The sequence below is a fragment of the Dermacentor silvarum genome, chromosome 5 (genome assembly GCF_013339745.2).
Source record: "Dermacentor silvarum isolate Dsil-2018 chromosome 5, BIME_Dsil_1.4, whole genome shotgun sequence".
Classification (NCBI taxonomy): Eukaryota; Metazoa; Arthropoda; class Arachnida; order Ixodida; family Ixodidae; genus Dermacentor; species Dermacentor silvarum.
Genome location: NC_051158.1, coordinates 7,336,133 through 7,348,260, shown reverse-complemented (window position 1 = coordinate 7,348,260; position 12,128 = coordinate 7,336,133). Strand labels below are relative to the sequence as shown.

Sequence of the window (12,128 nt, the reverse complement as noted above, 5' to 3'; positions counted from 1 at the left end):
GACGTAGCGTATTTCATGTACCTGTGGTTTTCGTTAAAATAAAAAAATAGGAAAATGGCAAATCAAAGTGGACGGTTTCGCTGCCAAGTCGGTGGCATCGAAACCGACTTCCTTTGCATTCAGTGTGCGTTGCTTTACCAATTGTGCTACGGCTTTGGGTACCCTCCAGCACGCTTGCTTGGATGGGCGCTTGCGTTTTTCTCCGCAGGCATCACTCAGCACGTGAGGTTTAGAAGCCGCAGCTGGCCAATTAAACCCCATATGCTACGTGAAAGCATCAAGGCTATGCATATTCAGGCAACAAGTGTTGGTCACCAGACAAGGTAAACTCAATGTTCAAGTATAAACAATTATTTAATACTGCAAGCATTACGTGAAGCGCAATTCGGCAACTTTTTTTTTTTTTTTGCTGCCTCCAGTCAGTGCGATTCACACACGCGCACATTCTGAAATATTCGATGAGATCACACAGTAGTACGACGTACTAGCGTCTTACTGGATGGATGTCCATGGGCACTTCCTGCAAAAGGAGTGCATTTCTTCTTAATAATTTCATTTGCAAGGCAAGTGCATAGAAAGCGCCAAGAATTTATTATGAGCGTAAGAACATGTGCAACACTTATTTTACTGCGATAGCAATTATATGGACACTCTAAGCGCATTTCTGCCGTCGCTGCCGTTGTCGCCGTGATAATCCGTATAAAGTCCAAATGCGATAACATCGTCACCGCGGCGTACGCTGTATCTGCGAGTGAAAGCTTGCGAAGGTCAACCGACGATCGCGGCTCAATCTCACGCATGCGAGGGAGGAAGTGCGTTGTCTTCTTTCGCGCGCGAGGCACGAGGGGGGGGGGGGGGGGGGGGGGGGGGGAGGACGCGAAGGAGGTGCCGTATCTTGACAGCGATCTGTGACGTAGGCAAGGTGCGCGCCCGCGTGAGCCTCTTCTCCAAAGCGATCGGCGGTGTGTACAAAGTGCGCCGACGGCCGGTAGCTTCGTATGCGCTGTGCTTTCGACAATTAGCTCGCGTTGAAGCGAGAGATAGCACGAATGTCAATTCGCTCGCTGCTGCATGCTGCCGCGCTTCCCTACTCCAGCGTTTTGACGGCGATCTTCCGCGGTCATGGAGCAGCCCGCTACGTACTAGTGCGCATTCCGAAGGACCTCAATAAAGTTTTTTTTCCATTCCATCGAGAGAGATGTGTTCACGTTTACCTTTGCGCGCGTGTCACCGTGCTTGTTAACTTAGTTAGTAAGCGAATGTTGACAAGTTTACGCGGCCGATAAAACTACTATCCTGTTTACTAATTTGCTATCGCAATCGATGCTTTGCCTTTCGGATGAAACTGCAACTTTTTTTGGAAACTATGATCGTCAATGTTAAAATCCCTACGTCGTGATTGGCCAAAAGATTCATAAAAGGCATTAGGGCATAAATATTGACACATGTACTTGTTTATCTTTCACCGGTGACCGCTTTTTCACCGGCTAAATATTAAACCGGATGGCTCAGCTCAGGACACGCTTGCATGTGTCGGAAGTTTCTCATTTGTTATCAACGGTTCTATCCGTTGTCTCTTGTTACCGAACCTTGTGTTATCCTACCGTACGCACGACGCGAATTGTGTGGTACTTTCAGGGAGGCATGCGGGCACCAACGATTACACTGGAACCTCCGACGAGTCGTGTGAGAAAGCCGACGTGCTTGACCAGCTGATCAGTTTTTCGACAATCGCCGACTGTGTCCACAGCTGTCCTTGCGTTTTAAAGGTCACTTGCGTTTATAGGGCACAAGTTCGCCCATTAAAGAGTTAGTTTCGTCATTCACAATTTGCTACTGTGTTCTTGACGAACAGGAAAATATAAAGCAATTTATTTTTAGGCTAAAGCACCTGTTTGAGTGTATTACCTTAATTAAATATAAAGAAAATGATCATTGTCCGCGATCCTGAGCGAGCGGGTGGTAACAGAACAGTGACAATGGCTGTGAATGGTACGCGATGTGTGGACGTTGAACGTCCTCTAATACACTGAGCAGGTACTTTCGCATTGCTTCACAATCAGCCCGCCCTCAACGGCGCTGACTAAAGGACTTGCGCGCTAGACCGAATTTCAATATTCCTTCTAGTAAACTTTGTGTGATTACTTAAGATGAGTAACGGGCTAATATACATTATCCTTGGTTTTATGAGTTTCTTGGTAGTGTCATGATATTTGGCCATGCACTTGTTTCGGCAGTGTTATAGTTTTGCTTGTTTTACAGCGTAAGCTGTTTTGGGCTCATTCCTATAGCCGTTTCGGGTCGCGATGATGCCGCCGCCGGCGGCGTCCGCGTAACCGCTATCGCCGGAAACGCGAAAAAAGTACCAGATTCCCGCCGGGATCGAACCCGCGCGCGCTGCGTCACTCAAGTGCTTGCTATCGGGCCGCGGAAAATATTCTAAGCCTAGCACGCAGGGGGAGATGACTCGAGCCTCCGCCAGTATGGTGCTGCCATCTAGGTAAGATGCCTACAAACGCAGCGTCCGCAGGCGCAGGTGATATGCGATTCAGACGAGGCGCACAATTAATGCGCTCACGAGCCGCCGAGCCTCCGCCAGTATGGTGCCGCCATCTAGTTAAAGTGCCTGCAAAAGCGGTGCGCCCGACATGTAAGTGGCAGTTGTAAGGCTTGATCGGGCTCAGCAGACTGTTGTGTAGAGAGCATTACAAGCCGCAGCTCGCCGTCGACGCCGGGCGGACAGTTCAGATCGTTCTCGTCAAAACGAGGCGAACAGACTCGGGTGTTGGCTGACGACCTCTGATTCAGTTTATAGCCTCAGGGGATCTAGTACGTGATAGGTTAAAATGCAGGGTAGTGAATTGCACGACTGGTGCATTCTGAGATTGTGCGGTGTTTCAATATTAAGGTGCGGGAAAGTTTTCTGGAACTCTCCCCGAAGAAGACTTCTTCCATTGAGCAACGGTAGCATATATTATGGAAGGAAACAGCCCTTTTGCCGTAACGGTGATTTAACAGTAAAAGCTTTCAACAGCGACTGCAATAAAAAAAAGTTGCAGATGCGGCCGGAAGGCGAAGCATCGATTACGATAGCAAATTAGGAGACACTTATACGAAGTAAGTGTAGTAATTTTATCGGCCGTATAAACTTGTAAACATTCGCTTACGAACTAAATTAACAAGCACGGTGTCACACGCGCACGAGAAAACATGGACATTTCTCACTCGATGACCGCACACTCTCGCTGTCAAAACGCTGGAGTGAGAAAGCGCGGCTGCAGCAGTGAGCGAATTGGCCTTCGTGCTGCCTCTTGCTTCAACACCAACACATCGGCGAGAACACAGTGCATCCGAAGCTATCAGCACTCGGTTCACTCTGAATCCATCGCAGATTGCTTGCAAGACAAGTCCCACGCGGCCGTGCCATACGAAGCCACCGCCGGAGTAGAACCGTCAGTACAGCTCTGACAGATCACGACACATGAAAGTAAGTTTCAGAAATGAAACTGAAACATTTCTCTGAAGTATTGATTTTGTATATCACGCAATAATTTTTAAAAGGTGACAAATCGCATAACGAAGAAGCCAGCGATGCCAAGGCCCCACCCTCAAAACGAGTTGCTGTTGCCTCGCACGCCTCTCACCGCGACCTCCATAAACCAGAAATTGCCTGAAAATTCATTTTGTGGAGCAAATAATGACACACTTATCCAAGTCGAACGTGAACTGTGCATTTTGCAAATACATATTGTCGCAACGTCAGAAACAGAGGTCGCACAGCCCTGATCAAGAGGAATAGCAGGAGGTCGCCTTTTTTTAATACCGCGCGCTGCCGCGACTTCTTCTTCTTCACCGCGCCTTGATAGAAACGCGCGTGCCTGCTCGCATATTCCTCCTCTTCATCAGAGTACAGGCGCGGCATTTGCTTCCCTCCGAAGGAAGCATCGTCCCGATGCGTAACTTAAGCATATGAGGGCGGCGTACAAATGGCACAGAGTAAGACACGCAAAACAAAACCACAAAAAAACAACAGAAAAGAACAAACGAAACTTAGTTCGACAAATACGGCTTCATCCGCACCACATGCACCACTTCGGGTAAGTGCTTGCGGCGACTGGAGTTACTCTCACTGTCAGGAACGACCTCGTAGGTCACGTCGCTCAGGCGTCGAATCACTCTGTATGGCCCAAAGTACCGTCTTAGCAGTTTTTCAGAAAGTCCACGACGGCGTATGGGTATCCAAACCCATACTTTATCGCCGGGAGTGTAGATAACGGACCTGTGTCGAAGATCGTACCGTTTTGCATCTTGGCCTTGCTGATAGCAGATACGTACGCGGGCAAGCTGTCTAGCTTCTTCGGCGCGCTGAGTAAATTCGACAACGTCGGTAGGTATGTCGTCACACTCGTGAGGCAGCATGGCATCCAACGTCGTCCTGGCTTCGCGACCGTGGACCAAGCTGAAGGGCGTCATTCGAGTAGTTTCTTGTCGAGCGGTATTGTATGCGAAAGTTACGTAAGGCAAAATCTGATCCCAGTTCTTGTGTTCCACGTCGACGTACATGCATAGCATGTCTGCGAGGGTCTTATTAAGCCGCTCGGTCAGTCCGTTGGTCTGGGGATGATATGCGGTTGTTTTCCGGTGGTTTGTACCACTTAGTGTGAGAACCGAGTCAAGAAGTTCTGCAGTGAAGGCAGTTCCCCTGTCTGTGATGACTACTTTTGGGGCACCGTGCCGAAGGACGACGTTCTCGATGAAAAAATGAGCCGCTTCGGCTGCTGTGCCCCGCTGCGTAGCTTTAGTCTCCGCGTAGCGCGTCAGGTAATCGGTTGCGACAATGATCCATTTGTTGCCGGCTGTAGAAGTTGGAAATGGGCCCAGGAAATCCATTCCAACTTGGGTGAAAGGCTGTCCTGGTACCTCGACTGGATGTAAGAGACCTGCAGGCTTGCCGGGAGGTGCTTTGCGTCTTTGGCAGTCGGCGCATGTTTGTACATGATGTTTCACAGCAGCGGGTAGCTTTGGCCAATAGTACTTGCGTCGGAGTCGGGACAGTGTTCTCGTGTAGCCTAGATGACCTGAGGTGGCTTCATTGTGGCATGCTGTTAGTATTTCTTTGCGAAGTGATATCGGTACGACAAGCAGGTACGTGCTGCCGCTGGCAGAAAAGTTCTTTTTATAGAGAACATCATTTCGCAGACAAAACGACGGCAGTCCCCTGGCATAGAGTCGCGGGACGTCTGTACTTCGGCCTTCCAAGAAATTAATGAGTGGGAGCAGCTCTGGGTCGTGGCGCTGCTCCTGTGAAATGGTGACGGCGTCGACGACTCCCAAAAATGCAGCGTCAACGTCCGCGTCATCGGTACCTGCGGGCTCTACGGGTGACCGCGAAAGGCAGTCGGCGTCGGTGTGCCTTTTCCCTGATTTGTAAATTATGGTCATGTCGAACTCCTGAAGCCTAAGACTCCAGCGCGCCAAACGGCCAGATGGATCTTTCAAGTTAGTCAACCAACAAAGAGAATGATGATCGCTGACAACCTTGAATGAACGGCCGTACAAATATGGGCGAAATTTGGTAACCGCCCACACCACGGCGAGGCATTCCTTCTCGGTAGTCGAGTAGTTTTCCTCCGTACGAGAGAGTGTTCGACTGGCGTAAGCGATTACTTTTTCGAAGCCGTCTTGCCACTGCACCAGTACGGCCCCCAGACCAACATTGCTCGCATCGGTGTGAAGTTCTGTAGGGGCTTCCAGGTCAAAGTGCGCAAGAACTGGAGGCGTTTGCAGGCGCTGGCGTAGTTCGTCAAATGCTATTTGCTCATTTTCACCCCACAGAAAGGGAACATCGTCTCGTGTAAGGCGTGTTAACGGGGCAGCAATACGAGAGAAGTTCGCAATGAACCGCCGGTAATAGGCGCACAGCCCCAGGAAGCGCCTCACTGCCTTCTTGTCGGGTGGTGTGGGGAACTTTGCCACAGCGTCTATTTTTTCTGGGTCCGGTCGTACACCCTCGTGACTGACGACGTGGCCGAGGAAGCACAGTTCACTGAAGCCAAAATGACATTTCTCGGGCTTTAACGTCAGGCCAGCTGAGCGTATGGCTTGAAGAACAGTGAGTAACCGGCTTAGGTGCTCCTCGAATGTAGCCGAGAACACTATGACGTCGTCTAAATAGACCAAGCAAGTTTGCCACTTCAGGCCTGACAGTACGGTGTCCATTAAACGCTGAAAAGTGGCTGGCGCTGAGCACAGACCGAAAGGAAGTACCTTAAATTCGTAAAGACCGTCGGGGGTCACGAAGGCCGTTTTCTCACGATCTCTCTCATCGACCTCTATCTGCCAATACCCGCTTCGTAGGTCCATTGATGAAAAATAACGTGCATGCCGCAGCCTGTCCAGCGAATCGTCTATGCGTGGCAGCGGGTAGACGTCTTTCTTCGTGACTTGGTTTAATTTGCGGTAATCGATGCAGAAGCGCAAGCTGCCGTCTTTCTTTTTGACCAAGACCACGGGTGAAGCCCAGGGACTGTTCGAAGGCTGGATCACGTCATCCTCGAGCATCTTGGTCACTTGCTTTTGAATCTCTTCACGTTCCTTTGGAGCTACACGGTAGGGGTTTTGTCGAATCGGCCTCGTGGTATCATCCGTGATTATACGGTGCTTGGTCAGCGGTGTTTGTTTCACTTTTGACGTAGTCGAAAAGCAATCTTCGAACTGGTGTATCAGCTCCAAGAGGCGCTGTCTCTCAGAAGGCGACAGGGTGGAGCTGACGTCGAAAGACAAATGTGTCGAGGCCGGAACGGTCGTGTCTTGACGTTGTAAAGCCAAACAATCTTTTACTTGAATGACTTCGTCGCAGTAGGCAATTGCGGTGCCCTTTTGAATGTGACGGCGTTCGTCGCTGAAGTTCGTCAGAAGGACTTCCGCTTGCCCATGAGTCATGTCGAGTAGGCCTCTAGCAATCGAAATGCCGTGGGTTAGCAATAGTGCAACAATTTGCTCCGCGATCACATCCCCATGGTAGGGCTTCCGGCACGAGACAGATACAAGGCGGCAGGAGCGCGGTTGAATGGTCACATCGTCGGCGAGTCGCAGACGCTCATGTTGCCCGTCATGAGTGGTGTCGGCATAGGGGCTTGCAGAGAACGTCACCATACGGCCCGGAATGTTTATGACGGCGCCGTGATCTCGCAGAAAATCCATCCCTAAGATGAGGTCTCTGCAGCAGTCGGGGATAATGACGAAAGTGGCAACGAAGCTGGAATCACCGATGTGAATTCGAGCGGTACATGTTCCTGTTGGTGTTATTACCTGGCCACCGGCACTTCTTATGTGTGGCCCGGTCCACGGCGTCTTCACTTTCCGAATGCGGTCGGCCAGCTCCTGCCGCATGATTGAGAAGTCTGCGCCAGTATCAACAAGTGCTGTAACGTGATGTCCATCGATGAGAATGCTAATATCGGCACGGGCAACGTCGTCGGCGGTAGTATTCGTCGTCGTCGTATCGTCCTCTTGGGTAGCGTGGGGGGTATTTTTGGCGTCGCGACACTGGGCAACCTTCCCCCCGGAGGTCGCTGCCGTTAGTTTCCCCGGCGCGGACTAGGGGAACGACCACCCCTGACGACGTCAGCGAAACTCTGGCGGTTTGGGGAAGTGTAACGCACAGGGGATGGGGACTGCAAGCGACGACGCGGTGAAGCTGCTTGGCTGGTCGACAGGTGATCACGATTCGGGGCACAACGGTCGTCAAAGCGCAGAGAAGCGGCGGGCGAAAAACTTGCCACCCCAGCCTCTCGATGGGGACAGAAGCGGGCAATGTGGCCAGGTTCCCCACAATGGAAACAGAGTGGTCGACGGTCGGCCGTGCGCCACAAGTCAGTACGGCGAACAGGAGGTCGTCTCACAGACTCTCGTTGCCACCACGGCACGGGAACGGTCCGAGGCTGAAATGGCGGTACCTCCGGTGAAGGGGGAGGACGTCGGACCACGTCGGCATAGCTCAATGGACGTGCCTCAGGGCATGGAGGTGGTGAGGAGAAGGCTTGCCGCAACTCTTGGCGCACGACTTCGGCAACCGAAACGACTGGAGACTCCGTAGGAGTAATGCCGAGGGCTCGCAGCTCTTCACGTAGAATGACTCTAATCATTTCCCGCAAAGAAGGCTGGTCAACACCCTGAGCTGCGGCGCTTATTGGTGTGTTGTTGGGTAGGCGATCAAAGTGGCGGCAACGTTGCTGAAGTGCCCGCTCAATGATAGTCGCTTCTTTGATGAAGTCGTCGACCGTTGTGGGCGGGTTTCGGACAAGGCCTGCAAACAGCGGTTCCTTAATTCCCCGCATAAGGTGACGCACCTTCTTCGCCTCGGTCATATCGGGATCAGCTCGGCGAAACAGACGGGCCATATCCTCCGCATACATGACGACAGATTCGTTCGGCTGCTGTACGCGAGCCTCAATAAGTTGTTGCGCGTAATCGCGCCGGTCCGAACTTGCGAATGAATCGAGGAGCTGACGCCGAAAATTGCCCCACGTGTGGAAGCTCGCTTCCCTGTTCTCGTACCACGTGCGAGCACTCTTTTCGAGCGCGAAATAAGCATGGGTGAGTTTCTGTCGCTCGGTCCAGTGATTGACATCAGCGACGCGCTCGTACTGATCGAGCCAGTCCTCGACATCTTCGAAAGCATCACCATGGAAGGTTGCGGGAACGTGAGGCTGTTCAAGAGTCACCTGGGAAATGCTCGGCGCCGTCTGAGAAGAAGGAAGAGTGGCCGATGGTGTTGGAACAGCCATGCTGGTGGGAGGCGCAACGGGAGGGAATTCCGGGCTCAGGCCGAGCAGGCGCCGACTGAATCGATGGACTGGAGTCGTGACGAGAAGTGGAGCTTCCGGACTGGGTGTACGAGTCCTTATAGGGGTTGAACGCATGAGGTTCAAGGCGCCAGCACCTCCACCAGTGTCGCAACGTCAGAAACAGAGGTCGCACAGCCCTGATCAAGAGGAATAGCAGGAGGTCGCCTTTTTTTAATACCGCGCGCTGCCGCGACTTCTTCTTCTTCACCGCGCCTTGATAGAAACGCGCGTGCCTGCTCGCATATTCCTCCTCTTCATCAGAGTACAGGCGCGGCAATATGAATGTACAAGTACACAAAACATTTGCTAAAGTGTGCATTTGAGAATATGGGAACTTTTTTTTTTCACTTGAAAACGTTAAACAAAACTCGTGTGCAGAGATAGTCATACAAGGGGCACTTTGCAATGCTCACATCGCTAGTCGCAAAATGCAGATATTTAAGGATGAGATATCGGAATAACGGAGCGATAAAGCTTACAGAGAACTTGCTATTAGCGGCCAACCTGCAGATAGCTGTGGTGAAATATCGACGCAACTTGTATGGGAGCCCGGAAGGCGTGGTTACACGTGAAAGCACTTTCGCTGGTGGTATGGCATTTGCTTATGATGATCTCGTCGAAGAATACCGAGCTGGACGTCCCAGAAGAAGATCGCGGCTAGTGGCCAGTGCTGTCAGTTGATGGTTTATACAGGGTGTCCCAACTATCATGCACCCAGATTTGAAAATATGCAAAGGCCATAGAACTGGACAGAGTCAAGGTAATGTTGTTTGCCGTCGCTAGGAAATACCCAGATTATTTTTGCATTCCGCCTAATTACATCATTGGCCTTAATAAATAATCAGCTTCTCATATTTTAATTAGATGAAAAGTCTCAATGAGAAAATTGTAGAGCAACATTAAAAACACCCGGTACAGCTTTCTGTTGCTCAATACGTGCTACATAAAAATTTTTCCGAGTGTAAAAGAAGCCCGCGAATTGACGCAAGATTGCTGCGCGATTGACCGCTCGTGGCACTTTGACGTATTGACGTATTGTGTAGCCACGAACAATAAAAGCCAGACAACACTTCAATTGCGGGTTCTAAAATGCCTCCCGCACAAACCCACAAATACTTCAAGCATAAGAAGTCTAAACGTGTATACCGTGTGTCCCGGCTATATCTATAATCATAGCAAAGCCAAGCTAACAAAAAAACGATAAAACAATTATGATGCAAGGCACAATTATAAGACGACCGGGTCCGCTCGTCAGAGGTCCGACGCCTGAACCCCGTGGCTCTTAAAATAGTATTTTTCACTCTGCTTTTTTAGTCTTGTTCTTTTTTTGCAGTTTGGCTAACATTAGCTGCGACATTCAATATTTGTGCATAATGAAGGACGGCAAGATTAAGCTGTCAAATATTGACTAACTCCTTAAGATCACTGTCAACGGTGCCAAACTGCACCTTGTCACACTCACAACTTTGTGAAAGCTGTCCTTCCATATCGCAAACAGGATAAATATTTGCGAAGAGGAAGGCAAACATTGAATTTTTTTTTGCCTGATTGTTAACAAGATGCCATGAAATTTTGCGAATTGCTACATTCTTTTATGACATTTATTGACTATTAGTTTTCATGCGCTACGTTATCGCAGGAAAAAAAGACACTTTTACTCATTCTGTGTATCAGAAGAAACCATTTGTATTCAGTCATGTTAGGTGTCTAAAATTAAAAAAGTAATAAAACCAAAACAATTTACCTACCTGCGCGAGGTATGCGGTCTGGAGGTGAACGTTTTCGGCCTTGCTCTTGTTGTAGTTGTTGCTTAGGATTACTGCGTTTATTAGCTGTACTTGTATTGAAGTGAGGACGATATTGTATCATATCAACTGTCAAAGTACCATGATTAGCACGAGGTTTGCTTCCACAACACCCGGGAAATGGAGAAGCGAGTGCAAATCGTAAACCTTGATTTTCATACGCTGCTAAAATAATGGCCACTGCGGCCAAAACGGCCAGAATTTGCGAACTGGAAAGCTTCTTCATAGTGAAGATTTATGCAGGACTGCAAGCTACACTCAGAATCAGCTGGCTCTTTTATGCATGTTCACACAATGCTTATAGAACACGTCTCACGCCTCTTTTTTACCTTTTTCACTTGGAGCGTCGCTTGCCTCCGTGCTACATTGGGATTATTTTATGCATGAATCCGACTGATTCTTTGCACTTTTCTGCCATAGACATTGCCTCCCTAGCAAGCGCCTCCAAGAAGGCTTGTTATTCTATTCTGTTTCTGTTCTATTCTATTCTGTTTTCTACAGGCGCCTTGTGGAGACCACGTGCGTCTTCCGGCCGCCAGAAGTGCAGAACTCTCTTTCCGCAAGACAATTCGCTCAATAGAACACTTATTTATTAGTAGGACGGATTAGTTGAGCTGACATGCGGTATACCACTGGCGATTAAGCGAATCTGTGCCGACGCTGCATTTTTGCAACATTTTGCTTCAATAAACTATTTCCTGGCAGTTGCTTCAACTTTAGCAATTACATGTTAACTCCACATACATATGATTCCTAATAATACTTGTACTATTCTATGACCACATGTGTTGAAATGCAGGAGCGAAAGAGCTAAAAAACGAAAGGAGTGAGACGCAGCACAACAAATCAGACTGCTCGCAGTCTCTTGAAAATGCTACAAGTGGGTGTCAGAGCATATAGCTATTTGCAACGTTCAAGGGACTGTTCCGGCACTGCACGGTTTATTTATTATCGACCTTGGTGAAGCGGGCGACTGCTTTGTTTTCAGGCACAGATAGAATTAGTGCCAGCTACTAGCGTATCAATCCCTTTGCAGAGTAGTAGAAGTATGCAATATTGAGGAATATATATATCCTATTGCACAATCCTGTATCCAGTGTCCAGTGCCGTGATGGATTAAGGGCCCAGTGTCAGGCGCTGAATGCTGGAGCGTCGGACAGGTGCGGCACACTGGAAGGCGCTGGGTGGTTGTGCGAAATGCAACTCTAGAGCGACAAATACGCGGTGCCTGGCTACCATATATATATATATATATTCCTTAAATGCTGAAAGCAACAAGGAGCGTTTTAGTGCGATGAAAAAAAGAGAAAGAAGTTAAAAAAAACATGCCTCCGCCAAGATTCCATCGCCTGCCTTGCAGACACCAAGCCCAGTACTTTACCGCCACGCCACGCTTTTATATACATGGTGAATTGTGGGTCATTTGTCATGTCAACACGCACACACAGTTTCATTTCTGCGCAGACATGTCTCG

General features: G+C 49.5%; 1 long non-coding RNA gene across 1 annotated transcript; it reads right to left on the bottom strand.

Moving 5' to 3' along the window:
* Positions 1-335: 335 nt before the first annotated feature.
* Positions 336-10,910, bottom strand: LOC125945513 (uncharacterized). The gene is made up of 2 exons (XR_007466956.1): positions 10,598-10,910; positions 336-520 (listed from the first exon to the last, which is right to left on the bottom strand). It is a non-coding gene; the product is annotated as an uncharacterized LOC125945513 (long non-coding RNA).
* Between the last annotated feature and the right edge of the window lie 1,218 nt (positions 10,911-12,128).